Source organism: Argiope bruennichi, chromosome 2 (genome assembly GCF_947563725.1).
Source record: "Argiope bruennichi chromosome 2, qqArgBrue1.1, whole genome shotgun sequence".
Classification (NCBI taxonomy): Eukaryota; Metazoa; Arthropoda; class Arachnida; order Araneae; family Araneidae; genus Argiope; species Argiope bruennichi.
Genome location: NC_079152.1, coordinates 35,727,152 through 35,751,275, shown reverse-complemented (window position 1 = coordinate 35,751,275; position 24,124 = coordinate 35,727,152). Strand labels below are relative to the sequence as shown.

Here is a 24,124-nt window from a genome sequence, read left to right as displayed (position 1 = left end):
TCATATTTTAAATTTGGGAAATGACATTTCCAAAACATTTTCGGGCCGTGGTGGCTTGGTGGTGACATGTTGGCTTCGAAACCGGAGAGTTTCAAGTTCGAGATCCGACTGCACCGAAAAACCGTGATTTTAGCGTGTCTGGTGCACGTTAAATCCATCGGGGCCAAACGTCCTCGTGGTGGCGTGGTGTGAAAATTTGGAGAGAGGATGCCAGCTCAAGTGTCTTCCTGGTCAAATAACCGGGATTCAAAGTTACAAAGTCCATTAAAAATAACCCTAGTGTTGCTATAAAAAGGTACGTTAATACAGTTGAAACTAAAACTAAGTCAAAATATTTTCTTGCATACTCCTTAATAAACGTATTATACCTACTTCTCCCAAAGGAGACTTCAGACTTCAAGATAAACAAAGGCATGAGGGGCCCGAATGATGCATATATTTTAAATTTCAGAGTCTCGAACATGAGCTTTTTGTGCATCATAGTTTAGTGAAGAAAATCGAGTCGATTGATAGATACCAAAATTTAGCATTTAGTAACACTGTCAAATATATAACAAACTTACGTACCAAGTAAATTGCGTCTTTTATTTATGGCGCTTGCATGTATGCAAATGTACAGAGCAACAGACGTACAATTATTGGCAAATTTGGTTTAAAATATAAGGCAAATATACACTTTAGTTATTAAAACTGCGTACCAAATATAATCCGTCTAGCTTTTTATCTATAATAGATACTACTCGCTTTTTTTTGAACAAATTGACTAGCAAGAAATCTGCGAATTGATTTCTTTCAAAACTGGATCATAATTTATAAATTCGATATAAATTCCACTTGCTAAGTTTCATCTTACTAGTTTAATAATCTAATACTCTACTCACGCTACTTTCATATTTTTAATTTAATAATCTAATACTCTACTCAAGCTACTTTCATCTCTCTAATTTAATAATCAAATACTCTACTCACGCTACTTTCATTTCTCTAATTTAATAATCTAATACTCTACTCACGCTACTTTCATCTCTCTAGTTTAATAATCTAATACTCTACTCAAGCTACTTTCATCTCTTTAATTTAATAATCTAATACTCTACTCACGCTACTTTCATTTCTCTAGTTTAATACTTTAATACTCTACTCACGCTACTTTCATCTCTCTAGTTTAATAATCTAATACTCTACTCACGCTACTTTCATCTCTCTAGTTTAATACTAATAATTGTGCTCGTAAACAGACAGATATAATTTCAAGAACATGTTGTGCTTTTCGAAAGGAGTCTGTAATGAGAAAATTGTCAAAATATGAAGGTAAAGTGTTTTTGACGATTATTATTTCTTCTTACATACGATTAAATATAAAGACAGCTAAAAAAAATTTCTAATCCAGCTTGGTTTTATGAAAATTTATATAGGGAGATGGTCCCCCAAATCCGGCAGAGAAATCTCGTTCCATTCGTAATTCCCGTTCGTCTTCATTCATTCCTGCCGCCATCTCTTTAGCCCTGTCAGCGCGCCCTCGATCATCGACTCAAAAGCAAGGATTTCCGAGAGAAGCCTATGGGATGTATTTTTTTTTATTTCATGGTATTTCATGAAGTTGTTCCACAAACGCACTATGTGATAAGATGCTATGAGATTCTCAATTCCTGAGAGTTTATTCCTTGTAAACATGTCTTCGTTGTATGGGATGAGTTTATATCAAAATTATATTTTTTTCACTCGTGTTTGAAGAATTTATGCAAGAAAGTACTTCTAAATACTCAGTAATAAAATAAAATACCTTCATATTTAACAGTATTTCTCAATGATTTTTTTTTAATTAAGAAATTAGCATTCCACTCAAAATTCACTTATGAATTGAATCAGTAAAAATAACCACATAACAACATTGCAAATCTTATAAATTATGCAAACTAAATTTTCTTCCCTACATCTTTTTGCTTGCTTCTACAACAATATCTATTTTACTGTTTAACTTTATCATATAGGATGTCTAAGTGTGTACTTTGAAGTGCATTGATTTATTACATTTTTTTTTTTTTACAACTGCACAGATTTTTACGCACTGGATAGAAAAAATTTCATTTATTTAAAGTGTGCTGTTTTGTGTTTATGATATTATATGCAAAAACTGGAAAATGATAAAACATTTTATCCGTTTACAAATAATTTTAGCAATTTTGGTGTACATATCACTAGCTAGAATCTTTCATTTATTTTTTTTCCGCTTTTTAGTTATCGCAATCATATACTTACACATGAATTTGACAGATAGACAATTTGCTATATTTAATCCAAAATCGGATACACATGTGTAATTTTGGTTGTTAGTTCTCATAACAAATTCCATACGTGTAGCGTCATGCAAATACAATTAATTTTATATTATTATTACTATTTTATGGACTCAGGGTGGTCTGAAATAAAAATTCATCAAGAAAGTCGTAATCGAATGATCTTGAGAAATTAAAATACTTTGTCGTGTTTTAAATCATATATGAACATATAACTATTACACAATTATAAAATCATAAAAAAATAAATGATGATTTTCAATCTTTTTTTAAATAAGTAAAAAGTACAATCTTTTTTTAAATAAGTAAAAAGTATTTTGACGAAAACTTTATAACTCGAAAATCATGCTTATTTAAAATTAATGTATGTTGTCTGTCAGTTTATTGAATATATATAAAAATGAATTTTCGTATGTGAGAATTTATTATACGTATAATAAGTATTATATGTAATAAAATATATTCTATAAAATTAATATATCTATTTCTAGTGTAACAGTGTGTAAAATTTGATGTACAAAATATTTTCTAAACAAATTCCTTTGATGCAATATTTTTATAGAATAATTTCATTTAAAATAAAAGCGGGCAGTTGCATATTTTCTTAATTTATAAATACCACTGCATTTATAAATTAAGGAATAGGAAATTTAAAAAAAAAAAAAAAACAATGTTTGGATGCCGAGTGATGGATTGAAGAAAAAACGCAGACAGTCTTAAAATAAAAATATAATACATAACACACACACACACACACACACACACACACACACACACACACACACACACACACACACACACACACACACACACACACACACACACACACACACACACACACACACACACACACACACACACACACACACACACACACACACACACACACACACACACACACACACACACACACACACACACACACACACACACACACACACACACACACACACACACACACACACACACACACACACACACACACACACACACACACAAATTTATATATACGCGGAACACGGAATACTGAGCATAAACAAAGAAACCATGCAAATTTGCAGTTTTTAGAAGAATAAAATCATTAGTAACTTCTAATTTCAGTTTCTTCATTAAAACCTTAGTAAGTATATATTCATCCACCATTAATGTGTACATAATTTTAGATAATGTTGATAAAATTATCTTAGTAAATATGAAACTCTGAAACTTTTATTATTTTATCCCATTCAAGAACCGTAGAAGTTCTTTCAAAAAGATAACTCCGTTCCTTCTTACAACTATCACATGCATCTACACAGTTTAGTTTAGTTATATTAACGTCCTGTTCTAAAACAACACTAGGGCTATTTTGGGACTGACCTCGTAACTTTGAACCACGACCAGATGGCCAGGATGATACCTGAACTGGCAATCCCCTTTCCAAACTTCCACTCCACACCAGAGGAAGGAAATTTTCCCCCAATGGATTTAGAGTGCACTCGACCCTCTTACACGACTGTTCTTCGGTGAAATCAGGTCTAGAACTTGAAACTCTCCGGTTCCGAAGCCGGTACCTTATCACCGGGCCACCGCGACCCGTTTTACATCCATATAAGCATTATAATACTAATAACGAATAAATAAGAAAAAAATTACTCTGACACATTCCTTCACTTTAAAAGTATCATTAAAACACGTCGCTCTGTGGCATCGAGTATTATTATCTATGCCGATATAATAATTTCTAATAGTGCCTAATTCCATGCATGAGGAAATGTAATATTTAGAAAATAAGTAATTTTAGTCATAGTGCTCTTTTCATAGTCTTAGAACTGAGTATTTGCAACAAAATAATGTTTTTTTCCTCCGATAACCTCATTTTTTGCTATGGTCAAATCCCCTATTGCTAGAAGGACGATAAATCTGCATTCTAGATAAATATCCTTGAATTCTGGGAATATACAAAACCATCTTTTATCTAGGAGTGCAATATTTCGGCATCTATGAGCAGTTTTGATGATATATTCATGATACCACTCGTTCCTTTTGCCTTGTTATTATCATAGGAAATATTCAATTGAATATAGCTAACCGACTCATATACTCATACTTCTCCTAATCGCTTAAACCAATTTTGTGACAGCCGTCCGAGTTAATAGTTTTGATCGCAATTTGATTATAATTATCTTTATTTACCACAATTTCGTCTAGTCAGTCAGAGCTATAAATTCAAATGATAATATCAATATCATAAAACTTCTCCACAACCTTGCACTGACGCTCTTGGCATTTCCGAAATCGTGAATTACATCTGTAACTGTAACACCTTATTCTAATTTGTTCGAAATCTTTAAATGTATAAAATTGTTTTACATTCTTGGATTCCTATTATTTGTTATAAAACAGAAACACATAACTTCATAATGAATAGAAACAAATAATTTCAATATTTCCTTCATTTCACCTGTTATGATATTTTATGACTTGGATGTCTTTCACGCGGTTCAAATTTCATAAACATTCAAAAGTTGAGTTTAAAAACTTCAGTATCAAAAAGAAAAAAAAATCTTTCTTCAGAAAAGTCGTAATAAAATCCAGTAATAATAGAATGAAGCCCACTATAGATATTTGAATATACAATGTATACGATTTCAAATACTGACATTTCTGAAAATAAAAATGGGCGACAGTGACGAGATTTTATCGCTGTTGGCGTCGAATTATGCTCAACATCTCGCCAATCAATTTTCCTCTTTCAGTATAATTACTTTTCTCTGAAACGTATCTTCCTAAGTAATTTTAGGTTCATTTAATTTTTCTCCTACTTTTAGACTCTTGAATTTTCCACTTCAACGGATTTCGTGCTTTTCTGTCCAGACAGCTAATTACTCTGTTATAAACAAAAATAACTTTCCAACAAATGAGCATATATTCTGAAAAGAAAACTAGTATTATAATTAAAATAGCAATTAAGTATTCTCTTGGTCATTAAATTTTTTTTTGTTAAAGAAATGAAACAAAAAAAGAATCAATGAAAGCGTCTGAGCCAGTTTTTATTCATTTATTTACATTTTTTAAGGTTTTTTAGAAAACGCAGATAACATTAAAAGAATCCTTATTTAAATGAGAATCTTAATTAAAACGGTTTTCCCTGCGTTTATTTTGACGAAAGAAAGCAACGAACTTCGGTCGGAGTGTTTGTTTATTACAAATTGAAAGCGAAATTAGATTTGAAAACAGAGACGAAACATTACTTATCGCAGTAATTATTAACTTAGGTTGTCATGTACTACATGCAAAGGCACAATATTCCATAATATACTTAGAAAATTTTGTAAAATTAATATTCATTTCAGATATTGAAAAACATTATTTTACCTCATAGTTTTAAATGGCATCTATTTAGGCTTTGTTCGAAAAGGAAGTCAATTTTTTGCAAGCAGAAATGTACAAGAAACACACATTCTAGAACCTTTATTAAAATGACTTTATCCCAATGTTTTAAATAAAAATCTGAAGTATGGCTTCAGAAATATTTGCAGTCCAGAGAAGTTATAATTATCACATATTAAACTAGCTTCAATTGTATAATCTTCATAAAAAGAAGTCAAAAATACGTTTAAAATTAGTATTATATGTAATAATTTCACTCTCAGAACACGGCCCTTTTCCTGCCTACCTCAAAAGGTTCAATCTGTCCGAGAGTGACCTGTGCAGTTGTGGTGGGATAGGCACCGCACTTCATTATGCTACGGAATGCATCCTTACCATCTCCTGGCATATGAAAAAACCATCACCAAGCCATGAACAGAAATGGCTGAAAAGAGTCACCAGCGACTTCCTTTCCAGGCAAAAAATCCACAGTATAATCAAATTTATAAGTGAAAATAGAGACCTATTCCTGCCTCCATAGCTCACAACATCAAGTCTCATACCAAGAAAGACTAAGGGAAAAAACAAGCGATGCAGTCTCCTGTCACACATTTCAATCAATCAGAGATTGTCTTCATTTCCATTTCTCAAATTATTTTCCATCTGATTTTTTAACTTCATCCTGATCTACTATATCATAAAAAATAAGTGAACACAGATTATATGTATATTTCTACACATTTTATCTCTCAGCACTATATTTCTAAGTTTATTACTATAAATTATATTTCTAAGTTGAAAAATTATGTAAAGGGTCTCATAATAATATAATTTCTTATATAATTGTAAATTCTGTATATAGTTATTTGTGTTTCGTTTTCCTACTGTAAATATTTTCCCACACATGCCCAAAATTCCCGTAACATGCCCACCAAACCGTTCAGTGACCAGAATGGTCACGGATACAGGGGTATGAGACGGCGTTCTGTTCTGTAATAATTTCACTTAGAATCACAGCATGACATATAATATTTATACTAATTTAAAATATCTGCTTTTTTTAATCATAAAATGTTTTTTTCTGTGATAAACGAAATTTTGGTATTATTTACACCTATATGTAGCAGAATATCGGTTCAGATTTTTAAAAATGTGTTGAAGCTTCTATATTTTAGAAAACAGCTTCTAAATGATAAATTATAAAATTTTTATTGAATTCTTTTATGACGGTCAAAACAAAATGATTTAAATATTTATAGCGAAATTGATGTTTACTACATACATGTATTTTCAAATAGTATTCTATCTAATTCTAAATAATACATTATTCTCAACGACTACAATAACAAACGAAAATTAGCCGACTGCGTTTGAAGCAATATTTTTGAAAAATTGGATTTTTTAAAAATTATTTATGGTTTTTAGATGTATTGTCAATTATAAACACTATATATACAAAAAATTATTTGGAAATATAATATATTTTGAGAAATAGGAAAATTTGTAGTAAATTTTAATGAAATTTAACCTAAACGGCTAACACTCTACACAAAATTGTAATGCAGCAATCCTATTTTTCCTTGTACACAAGATATAGAATATAATGATGAATGAAATGAACGAAAATCTAAGAAATATTTTGAGATGCAAAGAAATTATGGATAAAAATGTACGTATATATACATTTTTTTCCATAAATTTACAACTTATTTTTTCTAAAAACACCTATAAATGAAAAAGTATTTCACCAACAATAAAACTTTTGGTTCATTTCATTGTCCACAGTATTTAAACACACAAGCTGAAATTTTTATGTAAATACCTCTATTAGTTTTTGAGATATCATGTTAACGGTGGATAATTTTTATAAAAATTAAAGTTTGAGAAAATTTAAGTTACAGAAACATTTTAGCTATAAAATTGTTTAAAATTATCCTGGATGATAGATCAGACCTTCCTTTTCCTAGAAAATACTATTTTGGAAAGAGGAAAGCCTGAACTACAAGAAATAATAATAAAAGAAGAAATCACCAATGTGGTCGAAAACCAGTGATTTTAACGTAGTCGGGATACCTTAAAACATTTCAGAAAGACTGAGGAACTTGACTGGTATTGTGGCATGTATCGTAGAGCTTCTTCTGTAGAAACTATTTTTGTTAACAATATTGTAAAATAATATTTAATGAAATAAAATTATCAAATATTCCTTCAAAGCAAAAATGTTAGCAAATTTCTTTAACGTGAGCCCACTTATGAAAATAATACATATATTTAATAATGCATTTAAATTGAAAAATCCAAGCCGTTTTCCTTGCTTTTTTAAAAAGTATTTTATTCCATTTCGTGGCTCTTCAAAACCATGAAAAATGAAGTACAATACTGTTTCTTCATTCCGTCTTCTAAAATTTAAAGTTTTAAAAGCTTAAAATGTTGATATTATTATTGATGTATGCATATTTTCCAGACACTATTTTCTAAGATTTAATATTTAATGTATTATATAAATATATATCGAATTTCTAAAAAGATTTCAAAGCTTTAATGCGATTTTTATATAAGATGTTGGATTTTTGAAGGTATTATAATATGATTTTTTAAAACTTTGATATATGGATTTGATTTCGTTTTAAATTACACTGTTTATACTATTACACTGCAGAAAAGTAAATACTTAAAAAAAGAAACAACTCGAGTAAAATGAAGTGTGAAAGGATAAAATGCACACTTTGGTAATTAACATGTAATATGAAATATTCTTTAAAGCTTCACTTGGTAAATAATGATAGAAAGAATGAACACGATGCGAAAGAGTAAGTTTTATATTTTAATTTTATCAGGCTTTATAGAATTGTTTTAAGAAAACAGAAAGACGAATATTGTTTTATTTTTCTGCTTATTTATTTTATTTTTCAGCTTATAAGGTGAAGTAAATTTTGCTTTATAATATTTATGATATTTTTAAAGAAAACAGTAAGCAAATTTGAAGATCATATCAATTCTAGTTTATGAGCATTCCATTCTTTTTAAGAATACCTTGCAACAAAATATTAAGAAAGTATGTGGCTATGTTCGTGGTGAATGTTTTGAAAAAAGCAGTAAAATGTCATACTGTTTTTGAATTTTTGCAGAAATTGGTTTGAATAAATACTTATGAAATAATAAAAATGAAAAATATTTAGAAAAATTAAAAAAAAATCTAATTGTTTTTGTTGAAAATAGGTATACTGTGCTAAAATCCAGCAAAAACTTTCTAATTTCGAATTTAATCAAATGATTTAATCAAAAATTTACAGATAAGTTAAAAAATAAGTTGTATTGCTTTTTAATAATTAAATATCGGGGCTCGACTGTAAAAAGTATAGAATTTTCATACTTCAGGCATTAATATTTTTTGTACAATATTTTTTTTCTTATTCTGTCGTTCAGGAACTTAAATATATATTCAGAAATTATTATGTCAAAATCAAACAAGAGATTTATATTGCATTTTCATATATGCGACTTACCATAAGAATGTGATTTTACTTTTTGCCTAAATTTATATTCATAAAAATAGAATTAAAATATAAATTATGCAAAAATAAAGATAAAAGTGTTTCCTAAAGAATTCATCTAAAAAAGATTTAAATGGAGTTTTAAAGAAAGATGTTTAGAGATTAAAAAAAAAAAGAAATTTTAGCGAAAGTTTGTAAGACGAAAACATGGATTTCAAAACAAAAAATCAATCTTTTTCGCCAATAATTGTCTTTTAAATATGTTTCCTACTTTCGTAAAAACAGCAATAAAAAATGAATTTATTATTTGATTATCTTAAAAAAATATTGTTTTTTTTTAATAAGAAAATAAACATGAATATTAAATTAAAATTTTCTTGATGTAATTATAAATTTTAAAAAATATTTCAATCTTAACGAATTATTGACGAAATATAATTTAAAAACAAAAAAAAAATATTATGATTAATATAAAGTTTTTAATATGGGTTGAAATTCCAGAGTACTTACCAAGCTAAGTGCTAATATCAGTGATCAAATTTTTACTCATGTCGATTCCTTAAATGTTGAAAATATATAAATAAAAAGTTGTATTTTAAGAATCAAAAGTTTCACTTAACTATAAAACGTTTTCATAATTATAACAATCTTAAATACTGTTATAATTATGTTATGTTATAATTAATACTATTAAATTCTATGAAATTTGATTTTTTTTTTTTAGTTTGGCTAAATTTATTATTGTATAGTTAACATTGATTGGCGGTAATAGTAAACAATACACCAACAAAATGCAATCTCAAATACAAATATCATCATATGTAAATGTCTTATTTATTTCGTTTAATCATGCTCTCTGTAAATACATCAGATACTATATATTCTTTTTTTTTAAATCAATAATTAAAAACTTTGATAGTCAATAATATACCCACGATAAATAATCATAACACATTTCTACAAAAATAAAATGTGTATTTCTAAGACAAACTTTATTTTCTTTCATGAAAAAAAGTTGTTTTATCCGTATGACTTTTGAAGTGATCAAATAAAATTCAAACGGACGACTGCCGACTCGAACTTTTCATAATTCAAATTTTAAATTCACTCATTCTTTGTACAGATATTAATAATCTCCTCCGGTTGTAGCTCCAAACATTATTTTATTTGCCAAATATTCTTAACTATATATTTTCTTCTGTTGTAAACATTTTAATTCTTTGAATACATAAAGTATTTTAAAAATAATGAATAAATATTATTGTTTACTATAAGATAATGTCTTATAAGCATAAACGGATACTAGAAAATTGGATGATTGCCAAAGGCTTCCAGAATTTTGGCATTGTTTCGTAACCATGTATTCTTCTGTAAAGTATTTTAGTCCATATTCATTTAAGATGTATATTAAAAAGAAAAAAGTATAAAGGATGAAAATTGCAACTTGGTTTCAAAAATATGTAAACATATTTTTTTTATCTCGAATATTAAATTCTTTGTAACTAGAATTCCATCATATATACATAATCGTATATGTGTCAGCAATTTCAGAAGTAGTTAAGTCATATATTTCCTTTTCTAGCTATTTAAATGTTTTGCGGTTCTTGATGTTATCTAATTAAGCCTACCATTTAATTAATTTTAATAAAGAATGAATTTTATTTTTCCTGGATTGTTTTATTTTGTTTTATTGTTTATTATTTCATGTTCTTTTTTAAATTTTAACTAAAATGTTCTAACTTATAAAGTAATCTTTAGGAGAAGCTACTTTCTTTCTTTCTTTTTATTGAAATTGCGTTGTTTCTTCTACCTTTCTGCTGAAATGTTCTTTTTTTCAACATTTTATGAGGCATGCTCAATACCGATTTTGTGAACAATCATTAAAATCGTTATTATATCAAGGCATATGAATGACATTATCATAAAACAATTAAGGGGCTTAGTTTTATTTAAGCGGCTTAATAAATTTCTGAAAAAAATGTTTTTTTTTGTTTGTTTTTTGGTAATATAATGGGATGTACTGCAAAATAAAACCATTGTAATATTTTATCTATTTTTTTTTTATGTTTTATGATACTTGACATAGACAATTATCATACTCGAATAAGTATTAATTCTGAAAATTATATATCTTATGTTTTCTTTTCAAGAATGCAGTTTTTCCAACATTGCATTCTGTTTTTTTTTTTTTTTTTTAATCTTTTGGTTCTATCCTTTGAATTATTTTATAAATTCAATACCGCCTTTTGCATTTAATATAAATAATATGATGCAATGTTTTCTTATCTTGTCAATTTATCAACGTTAAAGGCCATATTTTCACCTTAGTTCAACGCAGAGTAAATAACTTTATGACATATATATATATATATATATATATATATATATATATATATATATATATATATATCTTACATTCCTATTTGAGTAAGACAGAAAAACGAAAAACAAGAATTTAATTGAATAGATCAAAACAATGGTACATATGTGCAGCTTAAAAGCATGCTACAAAATGAAAGTGAAAATTCTACTACATTAAGTGCAAAGAAAACATTTATTTATTTTAATTTTAACGTTGGCAAAAGAAAGCAACTGACTTTTGTTTGTTCAATGAGATTAAATTTCATATGAAAGATTTTTACAAATCGTGTATTACATCCAAGAAGTTTATTAAAAGCACTGGAAACACTGTAGAAAAATAAAACCCATCTTTTTACAAAGTTTTTTTTTTTTTTTTTTTTTTTTTTTTTTACTTTTAAGGTAATGCAAAATAATTTTTCTGAGGAAACAGTTTTGGTAGATATGTCCATTATTTCAGAAGAAAGTCATAGAAACCCTTCATCTAGCCATGGGTAAGTCTATTTTCATGCCCGATTAAGTTTTTTTATTTCTTTTGCATCTCATTTCCTCAGAGTGAATCGAGCTTTTGGTGAGACTTATCCACAGCATTACTAACAATACTTTGAAGTTTCATAAATTAACGAAGCAGTGAATTAAATATAGTTATATAAATATCTAGGGAAGTAGTCTGAAAGTTTTGTATAGTGATTTGTTTAAATTTAATTGTTACCACTCGGCAGTAAGAGCGATTTCTGAGCCGCGTATGTTAGTGCTTTATATATAAACAGATGTTTCACAAGTGTATTTTGTTGTATACAGTTAATATACAAAGAATCATATTTATTTAATTGAACATCCGTAAGTACAAACCGACTGAGCTCATTAAAATGTGCATAGAAATATCACTTAGTAATAATAAAATTGTAATTAATGAAGTCAAGGACATATCTGACCGATAAAACTACAGTTTGAGGAGAGCACGTGAAGAAGAAAAGTATTGAAAAGACTATAGGGACTGTAAGTAAATTAATATACAAAATGCGGAGTAAATTGGGGGAATAGGTTCAGTAGTTGAGGCTGGAAATGTATTGAAGTTTTATTACTAAACAATTTAGGATGGTCGATGACATAATTGATGTAAAATAAAAATTGATGAAATTGATACAAATATTAAGGTTTCAGGAACTCTGTCTATGTTCCCTCTTTAGAGTATGTACAATGAAATATGATTTTGAGACTATTCCTTGAAATGGAGAACGGGTGATTAGTGATAACATATCTAAGGTCATGATCTTTCATATTAAATATCATTTTTTAAAATCATACGTGATTGCCCAAAGGGATTAGCTCTATTGTTTTCCAAATTACTTCCAATAAGTATATTATTTTATCTAGATCATAAAAATAAAATGTATGTTATTAGACAATATTTATTTACAATTAAAATTTTAATTTTAATTTTTGTCAAAAATCAACATATTGTATTTTGTAATTCAAAACATGAATAAAATGAAAATATTAAAAATTATTTTCCAAAACTAATGTTAATTTCAGATCATACTAAAATTATGTAACTGAGACGAATAAAGGATGAATATAGAATGGAATCTGACCTTTTACTTACGAAAAACGATAGTATTTGGGACAAAAATATAAAATGGAGAAGGTCGCGAATAGGTAATAAGATTCCATTAAATACTATTGAGTTGAGATACATGTCATTTCTTTCCTATTTCTCTAGGAAATGCTGTTGAAGAATTCAATATAAAAAAAAGAATGTAATTCGGTAAGATAAAAATAATTCGGATTCTTATTAGTATCCTAAATTATTAAAGAAATACATTTGGTGTAATGCATTTTTTATATCACACCTGCCAACTCATCAACGCCAGGATATATTATAGGATCCATAAGATAGGAAAATCACAGATTTCAAAAATAAATTACGAAATCCATTTAAATCTTTGTAATGTAATTATTTCTGAAATTCTTTCTCCTACCACGTGTCAGTGGTCTATTGTTTTTGCTAATTTTAGGTATGTTTCACATTTGCGAGGATAAAGATAAGTAAGACGTAGAGTGCTAAATTTTCGTTTGTTGCCATGACTCGAGCCTGATATTCAGATAGATAAACACATTTTTCTGTCATTTCCTAAATAGAGAAGGTATAATTTAATTAGATGGATGATTCGGTACAGTCAGGTTATAGATTAAATCACAGGTGAGTAACCTGGCAATTCGTATATTAAGGAGGCATCTCAATGTGTGTCTTTTTTTAATTTCTTTGCGAGGGAGAGAGAATCGGAGCGGTACTTCGTTTATTTTTATATCCTTTTTTTATACTACATCCCTGAAATTCACATATACACTATAATAAAAGCATTTTAAAATATTGAAAAATTCTTTTAAAAAATTATATATGACATAGACACCTTTTAAAAATTAGTTTTTTTCCTTTTATTTGAGAATAAATGTCGTTTGTAAAATAACGAAATTAATATATTTTTTCTCAAAGCTTCTATAAATCTGGATTAATAAAAAAAGCATTTTGATGATATTTTGCATGTAAAATAATGCCAGTTTCATTGTCTGCTAATTTTAATAATATTTTGAGTAATATTTTAAAATCTTAAAATAATAAATTATTATGAGGAGATTATACAATTTTCAACACATTTACAAATATTAGCAATAAATTAATGAAGTATCTTACTCGAAATTGTTGATATAATTATAAATGTTATTGTAAAATACTTATGATATTTTAAAAATAACAAATAATGTATGAACACTTTTATGTAGATATAGTACATTCTTTGAATCAAAATTAAAATGATACATTTTATATTAACGAATAAAAACTCTGATATGTAATATTTTTGTTCTTTCTTAAATCTTACTTCTATAGGAAATAATTCATGCATAAGTTCTTACATGTACGTATAAATATTTGCCTAGACTTCATCATATTTCCAAAAAAGGGAATTTTGGAAGTGTATTTTTCAATTCCTTCCTGAAGTAATAAAAATGAGAATTTGTGTGTTAAATTAAGATGTTTTAATTTTATTTAAAATTTATTTCTAGTTTTTTAACATCTTAAATATGAAAAAAAATATTACAAAACTCTAAAATATTTTCAATAATGAATAATAAAAATTGAAAAATACAAATGATTAAGATCAATCTATTTATATAAATAAAATCATGAGCTTTAAATCTGTTTTTATCAATTCAAATTAAGTATTTCTCTGAGATATTTCTTAAAAAAATGCCGGGAAGAACCAAAACAATTCCAATCATTTTGGTAAATGTCCTTCTTTTTTCTCATATTTTCAATGAAGAATAATAAAAAAAGGAAAAACAAAATTATTAAGATAAAAAAATCTCTTTATATAAATAAAAACGTGCACTTTAAAAATGTTTTTATAAATTTAAATTAAGTATTTCTCTTAAATATTTCTTAAAGAAATGACGAGAAAAACCAAAACAATTCCAATCATTTTGGTAACTGTCTTTCTTTATTTTTTTTTATGTATGCAAGAAAATGTCATTACAATTTACCCTTTCTTTAAAACAAAAAGACTTTCTCGTAAATGGGATTGCTGAACTCTAGCATCGTAGAGACAAAAGAAAAGACATAATGGAGGGTATGTATATCGAAAATGATTCCGGTGCTGATCATTACTTGGCTGATATATTTCATTTTAAATCTGACAAGGGAAGGCTCCAAACTTTGAGACCCCAATAATCTGTAATTAAAAATAGAAAGAAATAACCCTCTATTTCTCCCCATCATTCATCCTATTCCGCTTTATTTATTTCCAAGGATATTTCGATGTGCAGAAATCTCGAGGGTTCAATCAATGGAGCGGAAAAATGCATCTTCTGCAGCAAGGGAATGGATAAAAAAAATAAAGAGATAATAACAGCAAAAAAATGAAATAAAATTAATATAAAACTAGGTCTTTTCTTTTGCTCGACTGATTGGAAAATTTTATTCATGGGAACGTTTTTCCTTTCTTTTTTCTTCCTTTCTTTTTTTTTTTCTGTTTCGTCCCAGAAAAATGAACGAATAATGATAAAAATCGGCGCACGTGGAAAAAAAAAGTAAGTGCAAAACAAAAACGGTCGAGCACTTTATTACTACTGACAGTTCTTTTTCGTGTTTTTGCTGGGAATGTACAGTTTGTTATTAAAAGAATTCTCTTCGATATTTCTGTGACAAGTTGAGAGAGAACTTTAATGAGAAATGCCGCTCCGGAACGAAGCTTCGAACAGAACAGTCGAAACATCAGCGAATTAACTGAGGGAGTAAACATCAGGAATAACCTCCGACCAGATCATTATTCCGCAGTGATTAACTATTATTTAGAAATAATTCTTTTAATGGGCTGGTTAGTTTTCTATTTGTTTTGTCCAACGAAACTGTTAGGTCAGAAAAGAGTTGTTTAGAAAGCAGGAATTTAATCTTGATATATTTTCTTCAATTGTTGGATTTAAATATGTACTATTCGTAACTATTTGTATAGGCGTTTAATACCATTAACAAGCTTTCCTTAATATCATTAACGCGTATATTACTAAAACCTCTTCGGACGATCATATTATTTAAGCTGTTCATAATAGCACAGTTTATTCTGATAAAAATTCAAAGAATGAAGGAATCTATATTGATTGAGCAAGAAATAAGAAGAATGAAGGAATTTTATCAATAATAGCACCATTTATTCTGACAAAAATTCAAAGAATGAAGTAATCTACGTTGATTGCGCAAGAAATAAGAATTATAGTATAATGAAGAATTTTATCATATTTCTAAGAACACGTATTTCAATAAGAAGTATAGATTGATAGAAAGAAACTTAACCATCTGTTCGAAACTTTTAGATTAACTTAATTATTCATAATAACACAGTTTATTCTGATAAAATTTCAAAGAATGAAGGAATCTACATTGATTGAGCAAGAAATATGAATTATAGCTTGTTGAAGAATTTTATCGTATATCCAAGAACAAGTATTTCAATAAGAAGCATAGATAAATAGAAAGGAACTTAACAATCTGTTCGAAACTTTTAGATGAACTTAATTGTTCATAATAGCAGAGTTTATTGTAAGAAAAATTCAAATAATGAAGGAATCTACATTGATTGAGCAAGAAATATGAATTATAGCTTGTTGAAGAATTTTATCGTATATCCAAGAACAAGTATTTCAATAAGAAGCATAGAAAAATAGAAAGAGACTTAATTACGTGTTCAAAACTTTTAATTGAACTTGAACGTACATTTATACCCTGTATGGCTTTATTCGACTTCATCACAATTGAAACTATTACTACTGAAGATATTTTATTTGTATAAAAGTCAAAGAATAAAGGTAATTTTTTTTCAATGACCAGGAAATACAATGTCGGCTTTATAATAATTTTTATTCAGTTTTCAAGAAGGAATCGATTAGGTAAGAAGAGATTGGAATGTAGGATTTTCAGTCTTAAAATGCCATAATATTAATACAAAAATGATGGATATCAAAAAATAGACATGAAACCAGTGGAAGTGGTCTCCCCAAAACTTTCTCGCATACTCTCTAATAAAATTGTAATGCCGAAGAACACCTTGCATGGCATTGGCATATATTTATGAAAGACTAGCTTTTGGTTTAGAATTTAGCATTTTTATTGAATCCATAGTGTTAATCCTTGGCGATTAATAATTAATAAAATTCAAAAATTCAATTTATCTTTTAGACATGATTTTTTTAACCGATTGAATAAAAATTGGACACACAACTGCAGTGTAGTCACAAATTTCAACACTAAATTTGATATATTTAAACCATTGCATTTTTGAATTATAGCGTTTACTTATTACTGAAAGTACAGACTGGCAGTGAACAGAATTTATCTCAAGATTTTACCGGTGAGTACACTAAAGATATTAAATATGTGTACCGAATCTCGTCTACCTAGCTCTCTTCGTTTTCGTGCTAATATTCGAGCATCCGGACAGACGGACTTCTTCTAAACAGATTTTATTCAAAGTATGACGGAAATCTGCAAATTTGTTGTTAAGACCGAATACCAAATTACAGCCATATAGATAAAACTGTTTATTGAGTTTTTTCTTTGTCTCTGTCAGACAGATAGGCTTAAAATCTCCAATAATGTGTTTTTCGAACTCAGGAAAGTTTAAAAAGTAAAGAATCCCGAGTTCAAATTTCTTTGACAATAACTATACTTTCTTTATATTACGTATAACAGAAAATAAAAAATAAAAATATATTCTTCTCTTGTCTTTTTGAAATGCTATTTATGTATGCAACTTTCTCCAAGTATGCATTTTATTTTTAAATATTTACCTTATAATTTGTTATTATCTATTCAAGAAAGTTTCATAAAACGTCTTAGAACAGTTAAATATTGTTGTTGTTGTTTATAATGGCACTTGCCATGCACAAGCTCGCTGATGAAGTCAGCGATTTTAAGCCAAGTGAGCGTCTCTTGTTTTAGTAGCGCCAACTAAGGCCAAGAGTACGTCTTAGCTACTCACACATCTCATTCGCTTGCACAACCCCTTTTTACAGGGGAGAGCATTCACACATCTCACAGATAGAACGGAGGAAGAACAACCATGCCCGTACCGGGACTCGAACCCAGGACACCCAGAACACGGGGAAGAAGCGCTACCCCTATGCCAGGACGCCGGCACAGCTAAATATAGAAAACTCAAGGCATGATTATAGATGCTACTGAACTACAGTACTACCAGTTTTTAAAACTGCATAAATATAATCACTAATTTATATAATTTTGCTTGTGACATCTAAATATATCAATACTTTAACACCTCTCCTTTTTAAACGTTTCAATCTACAACATAAGAGATAAAAGCAGCGAGTATTTCGGTGAAAAGAAATATCTTATAAATTATTGCGATTCTGCGCAATAACGATTTCTGCTCTCAACATACTCAATAACACTCGCATTCTTTTCCTTACACATTCTCCCGTTCCTGAAAAATAAAAGTATTGACATTGAAATAAGCCTTGGAGAATCGCTGAAGCCATATCTTAAGTCTTTTTATCACAGACAATTGTTTTTTGTGTGCTTGAACGTGTACTTTGTAAAAAACAACAATAAATTATATAATAAATTAAATTAATTATGAATAAAACTAATTAAAATATCGCCATACAATATTTTTTTTCTATCTAGATGTGAAAGTAACATACATCGACAAGTTATTTTTCTCTTATTTTATACTTTCATATAATTTTTTGTTCAACCGCATTTGAGTAAATCTTTATAAATGAGAGCAAAAAACGATTGAGATTAATGAGATTAATAATAATAAAAAATAGAATAATAATAGTTTATTTTGAGTTTAATTTAAATAATAATTAACTAAAAAGTTTGTTCATAAATGTTTTTTGAAACTAATAGTCAGAGAAAGGTCTTTCTATCACTTTTATTGACTAATAATAAAATTAATTAAAATTAAATAAAAAAGAAAATTTTTGTTAAATATATATGATTTATTGTTTAAATGTAAGTTAATCATAACTATATAATATAATATGAGTTAAAACACTACCACGAGCCGATATGGGTATCAGCAATCCCTAAACTAATACAATTTACTTTCTATGTTTTTTAAATAGCAGTGCCAAGTTAGTGTTTAATTCTTCGCATGTCTAATATTCTCTCTCAGAGTACTGAAACTGAAAAAGATTTTTAAAGCAAAGTTGCTAAATTCCCCTCAGACATCTAGATGAATTCTTGTTTTTCTTTGTTCCTTATATTGAAGACTAGCCGCCTTTGGCGACCAGCCGGTTCGCCAATCTTAATGCTCGTTAAAATTTTAATAATTAAATATTTTATGCAATTTCTACTTTAATAGCTTCTTCATCAAAATATTTTAAAACTTCAAATTTTGATTATCATATAATCCATTCATAATATTATAAAGACCTTCAGTCATAACGTAATATGTATCTCTCTCATTTTCTGTTAGCACCCGTAGAATTTATGCTTTAAATTAAAGTGGAAAGAATTTATCTTCAATTAATATAATAATATTTTTTACTGAAACAAAGCATTTTTTTATAATCTGATTACTGAAAATAGAGTCACTCAGCGTTTAAACTTTATGGGCACTAAAGAATATCTTTTTAAATTTATGTAATATCTCAAGAGTTGGTCAACAAAATTTTCTTAGATTCATTATGAGCAGATCGATTCATTAACAATGTTTAAATTTAAATGCATCAAACACTAAGAAAATAAAACGAATCGTTTAAAATAAACAGTTGAAAACAGGTTTTAAAAAAACTACTTAAAAAACGATGTACTTAAAACTATAAGCATATACAAAAAATATATAACTAACATAAATACAATTTACTTACAAAAGCATGCAACTAACCCAAAAATAATTTAAATCATCCATTGATAACGTTGTCATGGCAACAATCAGAACAGAATGCGCATGCGTGAATTTTCTTCGCCGGTTACGTAACGCAAATACGTGATTTTTTCTACGCCAGTTGGGGTAACGCTATGCGGATTAGAAATTTTTAATTTCCTTTATTCTGTTTTATTTTAATTCAAAAGTACTTCAGAATGAATCTGAAAGATTGATTCATTAACAATGTTTAATTTTAAATGCATCAAACATTAAGAAAATAAACAGAACCGATTGAAATAATCCGCCGAAAATTTTTAACCCTAGCCTCATTACTGTTGGGAGAAAAAAAAACTGAAGCCTTTCTCGTTTGGCGCTGGGGATAATGGAAGATTTTTTTGGCGGAAAAGTTGGCGGTGGGGAAAATGGAAGATTTTTTTGGCGGGAAAGTTAGTTTTTAATTAATAATTAAAATTCTAATTAAAAATTCGAAAAAAGAAACCCCAGGTGCACATTCCCAACCTCCAAGATATACATATACCAAATTTGGTAGCTGTATGTCAAACGGTCTGGCCTGTAGAGCGCCAACACACACACACACACACACACACACACACACACACACACACACACACACACACACACACACACACACACATTGAGCTTTATTATAAGTATAGAAGTAGAAGCAGCAATATATATCTCACATGAGTACAACATAGGTGAAAATCTAACAATTCACTTTTACATCAATTCTTACAATGTCATTTCCTGAGCAATTTGCAAGGTATTTTGAGGGCATATTGCAATATAAATAAAATTTACTCAAATAATACATTTTTAAAAAATCATGTCTGCCCCCGCCCCCTAATTTTGTAAGATACATTTCTTTTACTCTTGTAAATAGAAAAAATCTTCAACAAATAACAATGGTTTTTAAATATTTTGCAGACAAATGGCATCACCATTCTTATTTTTTTCATATTCTATTTCGAGAGGGAGCCCATCTGGTTTCTGGGACTATGTTCTGGAAGATTGAAGGGACGGCGGAGGCGTCTCAATCTCTCCCTTGAAAATATCTAAAGCCTCTCACTTAATTGCGAGGTATCGATTTCTTAACTGCGACCGTCCCTCCAATCCCCCTGACGCGACGACAACCAGCGCTGTCCCGAATGTCATCCCGAAAAGTTGAAGCTTATCGTGTTTTCCGGAAATCCTCTCTGCTTTGCGAAGTTACACTTCTCGTATCGAGGAAAATCCGCAGATAAAATACGCTTACAAAGAGCGATGGTACCACTTTTTTTGTATAAAAGAAAAAAAAAAACGGATCATATACAGTGTCACATCATTATAAACGAATGGACAGTTTTATATACAGAAGACTTAGCGCTGTAGACGGAGTCCCTATAGAACACTATGGTATGGCAGGCAGGTTTCTCTACACTTTTTGGTGCCGCCTGTCTCGCAAGATTACAGATATTGGTACTGGAATTACTGCGTCTGATACGTGTCTGTTGCAGATGATCGTATTTAAGAAAATGGTATTGATTTCCTTTTGTACCAGATTGTTAGGTTTTGTTAAGGAAATAGCAATATTTCAATATCTTCTTCAAGGATTATGTTTGCAGTGGATTTAGAAACTCCCAATAATGCTGTCAGGTATTATTTTGAAAAACAATTTTATTTTTAGTGATGAGCTTTTTGGATATTTTAATCCTTTCTAAGGCCGTGGGAAGTATGCTTCCCAGCAAATTTATCAATCTTTGTATGAAATTATGTAGGTTGGCATAAGTTCTGACAAGTTTTTTTAGTAAGTCAGAAACTTAGATGTTTCAGTTCTTTATCTCAGACAAAATGATGTGTCTTGATTTGTTACTTAATTATTAATTAACCAAATTAATTAATTAATCAAATTAAATTTATCTAATAATCTAAATGAATCCCTTTTCTTATTCTAATTTCAAGCCTAAAAATATTTTAATATAATATGACTAAAAAAAATGGCCCTTTAAAGGGTTAAGATGTCGAATTTGGTCCATGTCCAAACTTCACTGTCTTAAAATGCATGACACTTAATTAGATCTCCCAGGCATGTCCCACAAATGTCAAATTTAAACTGAACAAAGGAAAATGCCTAGCAGTTTAGTTCGTACCCTCCTTCAAAAAGCTAAAAACGTAAATAAATCCAAGGCGACTGCGGCTCCGAACCAATATACAAAAAAAAAATCGCTTTCTTTTAATGGAAACCATTAATTTCAACATCTAAAATAGAAACTATCAATTTCCAATGGCATTCTTCATTTTCAATTAAGTTTATTACAGCAATATGCCGTTAACTCAAAGATAGGTTAGCTGCTCAATCAAGACGTTGTTTTGACTTGGTTATAAAATCATATATAGAGATAGACATAAAGTGAGAATGTATAAATTGTTTTCATGAAGTTTCATGAACTGTCGTTTCAAAGATCCCAGAAAAGCTTTCATCTGAACATTTTCATTAGCAACAATTACTTAATTTTTCTGTTTCTTATGTTTTCTATAATCTACGTTAATGCAATGCTAGAGATTTTTCAAATCAGAAGTCCTTACTTTAAAAAAGTTAATTAATATTTAGATGATTAAACAATTGTTGAGATTTATTAGAAATATATTTAATAGAATTTAAGCTCAATGATCAAAATTTTGTAAAAAGAAAATTTCTAGGGCATTTTGTACTAAATATCATACTTAGCCAAGAAAATTTGATTTGATTTGAAAAAGCCATTATGGAAACTATAATTTGATGTAAAATAATAGCAGTATATTATATAAAAAGATTATATAATCTTTTTTGAACTAATTAACTCTGCAAAATGCATCTTTACTAATAGCTTAATGTCTTTATGACTATGACACAAAAATTTATAAAAATGAATACAAATATGCTGCCAAAATGGTTTGATGAATAGATTTTTTTTTCCTTTTTGATAAAACAGTAGCAATCAGTTATTCGCCAAAAATATATATCCTTTTAATTTAAATATTATCAAGTTTTTTTTAAATCGATTTTACCTGTGCGTTTTATATCTGTTCACAAAACCCAAATGAAATGAGTCAAGAAAAGTTACATGAGTTTTATTAAATGAAGGTAAAGAATCCTGAAACAATTTTCGAAACATTTGTACGAGATAGTGGTTTTCAGTCTCATTATTTTGTCAAAAGGAAAGGGATAAAAATATTATAATTCGAACTCTTAACTTATAATATCAATACCTTATAATAGATCTTATAAATAGAAATTTCCAGTATTTCATTTTTGAATCAAAGTTGAGAATGAATTAAAATCGGATTTCATCTTAAATATCGATTTAAAATTTCTATTCCATGATTTAAAATCTTATAGATACTTAAATAGTTTCTATATATATTTTCAAGAAAATGATTTCAACGATTTACGTTTTGATATAAATTCCATCATATAATTTCTAGTCAAAGAATAATTGCAGCTTTTTCATTCATGTCTTCGATTCCTGTTTTATTATTCATTTTGGTGCTCAATAATCATCTTAAACCGAAAATAATTCACTTCAATAAAATGAAATAAATCAGCTTTCAAACCGAAAATTTGTATGCTCTTCTACAAAGAAACATTTTAAATTGCGTGGGTTAAATGTAGAAGAATACAATAAAGGACACGGATACATAAACATTGTTTATTTCATTTGAGTGAATGTGATGGAAATATAATTTCACTTCAGAAAATATTTTGTCATTTCTTTTCAATTCAGTATTGAATTTTTTAACTAGGAAGACATCTGAAAGAAAATTGATAATATCATTTCATTTGCTGTGAGGATTAATCTTGCCATTAAAATAAATAAAAAGAATAATATTTTGCCGAACAGAAAAATAAGCAATAAATAATATCAGAATAAAAAAGTAACATGGCATCAGTATTTTCAATGTTATATATAATAAATGAATCAAATATTTTCATTTAACTAGTAGCACCAACTATCTCAAGTTCCCATATTTCCATTAGAGAAAGGAAGAATTGAAGGTTTCGCCATTAATATCAAATATTTCGAATAAAAGAATTAAACTTTTCGGCACTAGTATCGAAATTTTTAAATTATTTTTCACAGGAAAACAGTGTTCCATTTTAGATGTGATAAAATCAGAAATGTTCGTTACTGAATGAAAGATTTCCAGATTTTTTTTCTTGCACCTATAAAATGTGTAAAACAGAGAATGTTGG

The 24,124-nt window shown here is 28.3% G+C and overlaps 1 protein-coding gene across 4 annotated transcripts in view; it reads left to right on the top strand.

The window, feature by feature from the left end:
* LOC129958118 (protein artichoke-like) overlaps positions 1-24,124 on the top strand; it is a 433,828-nt gene that overhangs the window by 158,285 nt on the left and 251,419 nt on the right. The window lies entirely within an intron of this gene.